This window comes from Photinus pyralis, unplaced genomic scaffold (genome assembly GCF_008802855.1).
Source record: "Photinus pyralis isolate 1611_PpyrPB1 unplaced genomic scaffold, Ppyr1.3 Ppyr1.4_unclustered_Scaffold493, whole genome shotgun sequence".
Lineage (NCBI taxonomy): Eukaryota > Metazoa > Arthropoda > Insecta > Coleoptera > Lampyridae > Photinus > Photinus pyralis.
This window is the reverse complement of record NW_022171678.1, coordinates 32,404-36,897: the sequence shown is the minus strand read 5'-3', so window position 1 is coordinate 36,897 and position 4,494 is coordinate 32,404. Positions and strand designations below refer to the sequence as shown.

The window sequence follows — 4,494 nt, the reverse complement described above, 5'->3', positions numbered from 1 at the left end:
GTAGTTACCTACTTGTTCAATAATAGTTACCAATAGTCGTGTGAGTTAAATGAATGATTTTTGGGATTATAGAAATACGTAACGTATATCTGTGATAGACGCGTAGATGGCTGGAATTGCCACGGCAAGTCGGTAACGAAACGCAATGTGAGTGGTGTATTACTCAGAGCATGGTATGACTCAGAGTAAGAAATAATTCTTACTCTGAGATGTATTCAGCGGTATAAAACGCTTTAAACCATTATGTAGATTCAAAACAGTCGTTTCACGAACGGTCTTAATTTAATATCATTGTACAAAATTTAATTGTTCATTGAACTTCTGATTCTGATGATGATTAGTACCAAAGACATCCTACGATAGTCTTTGTTAGTACCTACCTGTGTATCAGTATATGTATACAAATAGTTTTTCTTAAATCCCACATGATCATTTAGGTGTAGAAACTGCTGCTGCTCAAATGGTTGTTTTCTTGTGGGATTGAGTGCACCTTAATGACAATTTCGGTAACCGTCTCCAAGAACAAACACCATATCAACCATTTCTGCTTGAGTTAGGACATAACCTAAATAGGAACATTTTCGCAACGTTAATTAAAAAACAATTCTTCACTTCTTCACTTCAGTGTTAATCGTTAATTTAACATCTTTTGTTTCCTCATTGCACATTGTGTTTGGAAATAAACATTTTTCTATAAAGTGGCGTTTCGACTCATTTTTTCTCTGCAATTTTTTTATGAAATGCGTGTTTTTTTTGTAACAGTAAACAGTGGATATTTTGTAGTTTCACCTAGCCAGATTAGTTTAGGGAGGTGCCTTCGGGGGTGACATTTGAAATTTTAAGATTTCAGATTTTCATTGTACTAGTGCTTGTATACTTACCACAAGTGTGTCATGCGGACTTCTTTGTTTTTGACTTTACCTATGTCATAACAGCCAACAGCTAGTTCAGAAAGGTTATTTTCTAAGCTTTAATTAATAGGTAATATCAAATAGTCAAATTAATCAAATTAGTTAAAAAGTGTTTTCGAATAATGATCTAATATGCTAGTTATAACAAATGTATCCAACAAACATGGTTGGCAATTTTTCAGAAGTTTTTTACGCCACTGGTGAGGACTAACATTTATTTTTGTTCATGATACGACAAAACGATACTCTGAAAACTTGTTCAGCATGAAAAATTATGGCTCCATATAAAATTTCAAGAGTATTAACTTACTTTGATTCAAGCACCGTCTTCATAGATTAAACAAAATAAATTACATTTACTCAGTAGTAATACGACAAGAGTTATGAATTTATCGGTGACAATAAAATAATTACAAATTAAATTCACAAAACTTAATATCATTGATCTACAATAAATTTATTTTAAAAAAAGCTGCCACCATTATCTGCGATGTCTAAATTCACGTGAAATAAATATAACAATTGAAAAAACACATTCCACAAAGTCCATAACACACAAATGTATAATGTATAAGCTGCACAAACACGTCTACTTCTTATAAAAACACACCAAACTCTGTTAGGCGATAGCGTGACAGATATACGTATACGTAATATTATAATTAGTTACTGAATATAACTAATAATTTTGGAATTTACTCTGCAGATAAAGGGGTCGCCACACTGAACGCGGTTTGCCGCCCGGACAATCGCTGGCGGTCCGCCGTGTTGAATGCTTTATTTATTTTATGCTTTTCTTATGAAGCATGTCACACAGGACGCGGTAGACCGCTTGCTCACTCGCGATCCGCCGCGCGGGCAAATTTGGATCGCCTCGCCAACAGTTTCGGGCGGTCTGCCGCGCGCGGTCTCCAATCAGAGTGGTACACTCAGGCAATGAAAGTGTTTAGTCTGCAAGCTGCAAGAATGTATGAATAGTATTTCCGAAACATCTTCTAATTCCCAGAGTAATCTATTAAATTCGCCGAGCTGCGTTCGTTGTTTATTAATATTGTGTGCCCAGCAGCGCCATTGCGGTTCACTATCAATAGTAGTTACTAGCAACAATAATTCGTCGTCAGAGGAAGAACTTTGGTTGTCATTCACCATGTTTACTAGGGAACGAACGAGACTATACTAATAGTAACAACATTTTGTTACGAACCGCGAATTTATTATTAAATATTCTTTTTCTGTGGCCACAAATATTGAAATTCGAGTTAACTCTTTTAAAGGATATGGACTCCAATTAGCACTAATCTTGATACCAAAGAAAAACTTTTAAACATTAATAAAAAGTGTTTAAAATGACCGATAGTTCAATTCTGCGTCCAGCTTACCAAACATCAGTGGTGACGTGTTGCAAATAGCATTGATCTAGCTATAGTTCGTTTCACCAATAATTTAACATTTCTCATTATGTCGTTAAGTAGCGGGAATTCCCACTGCGACATTTAAAACAATAGGACAATTAATAGCCCCCATTTAACTAAGAGTCAGCGGTTCTCAATAAAATTTTAATATTTCAAACGCCCAATTGTAATTGGGGAAACTACTTGGAATGTGTCTACCTATTTAATTAATATGGTATCAACACGATTATTGTCGTTAATGTCCTATCGACGCATTTCTTAAGGAACTACATTTTAAATATATCGATTATTAAGTAAATGGGCCGATTTATACGAGCAATACAATTTGGCGTTTGAAACATTAAAATTTTATTGAGAACCCCTGACTTAGTTAAATGGGGGCTATTGTCCTATTGTTTTAAATGCCGCAGTGGGAATTCCCGCTACTTAACGACCTAATGAGAAATGTTAAATTATTGGTGAAACGAACTATAGGTCATTGAATAAAAAATTCAATGTCTAGGTCGTCCATTATTGAGCAGCCAATAAAAATTCCATAAACTTTAATTTAGGTAATTTACACTTTACAAATTCGTGTATATTACCATTGTTTAAATAAAGTATTTAAACAATGATATTACTTACATGCGTATATTGTCGAACGATAGATGTGTAAGTTAAGCGTACTTTATTTTACCTAACTAGGTGAAATGTGTAACGTTGTAATTATTCTAAGTTAGTCAGTACGAATTTCCCTTGTTACGGCACTGGCGGGGGAGAATGCGATGTAACCTTCAATGGTTAGTTTTGACGATTGTGGGTTTCAGCATTGGTACCTGCGCGATTGGCGGGGCGAGGAAAATTCGTGCGTGTCTTACTTTCTTTTCGTTGCTCGTTTTGGGAAGACGCAAAAGTGTCGGTTGAATATTAGTTCGCTGGTGTAATGTCGTAAAAGATTGGTTTCCGTCATCTATTGAAGTATTACCTTTCACGGAATCATCTTATTAAACTATGGATTGATAGTTTTTTTTTGGTTAATCAATATCGTAGTGAACTCTTTTGAGAGGCTTTTAAACGAATTACCAGCGAAACTATGTAAGTAGATATACGGAATTAATATCTCGGCCATTATAATGTTCATTTTTAGTGACCGTATCTTCCTGATCGTTATTAATTATCATACAACGTCAATCTTTCCAATAGACCTTCTTTAATAAGAGGTAAAGAGGGTTATGCGTACTACAATGCACCGTTTTAAACAATCGCTTTTTAGGGTCCTTGTATCCCGTTTAAATTTGCACATTAACATATGTCACCGGAGGGACGTCCATTTTGAATTATTACCAACAGATGCCTTCATCTGAATACACATTCAGCAGTAATCAGCCGTTTGGAACCATGAGATAGAATACATGACCTATATCTGAGCTTATCACCGTCGACATAATTACTTAGCCTATATCAATTATCTGACCAGTTTTGGGGAAATTTTCACTATTTTAAATTTAATTGTAATCGTAATTCTGGTTAACGATCTTTCGATTAATGCCTACATAATTGGCTCTGATTATTGTTTTTGCATTTGAGATCTCCTTCGGAGACATGATTTAATATTGGTTTGTCCTATTACGATCGTGGGAAGTACCGCAAGTGGTAAGCCCTCAGGCACCGTTAAGTACCTCACTGTAGCATTTTTGATTCACCGAGGCATTCTCGGTAAATTTGTCCTTTTATTCTTTATTATAGCTACTAGGTTGAACATTCTTGGGATGAGCTCACTCCACGAATGCCTTCGGAACTACAGGTAAGAATAATACCTTCTCTTTATATACTTGTGTGTTCGCCACCTCGTTTTGGGGTTAATAACGTTAAGTTTCATGCCGTCGGGTGTGATCGAGTTATCGTTCACTAATTTGTGGGATTAATGTTCAATTAAGTAAAGTTTTTGGGGGAATTCAATTTAGGGGAAGAGATTAGTAAATGTATATTATTTTTAGTAGTGCATATTCATGCGTTAAGATTTTTTCTTGAATTTGGTGTACCTTACTGAATAAATTTTTGATTTTTGGGTGGTCAGGTACTCACTGATTTTATTATTGTTGTGCCGCTACTGTTACACTTCCTTATTCCGGTAACAGTCAGTGTATAATATTCCAGGTAATAAGGTGGCGCCCTTACTGCTTTGCTCTAGC

General features: G+C 35.4%; 1 long non-coding RNA gene across 1 annotated transcript; it reads left to right on the top strand.

Annotated features, from left to right (window-relative positions):
* The first annotated feature begins 3,019 nt into the window (after positions 1 to 3,019).
* On the top strand, positions 3,020 to 3,983 carry LOC116182358. The gene is made up of 3 exons (XR_004147493.1): positions 3,020 to 3,397; positions 3,450 to 3,522; positions 3,576 to 3,983. It is a non-coding gene; the product is annotated as an uncharacterized LOC116182358 (long non-coding RNA).
* The last annotated feature ends 511 nt before the right edge of the window (positions 3,984 to 4,494 follow it).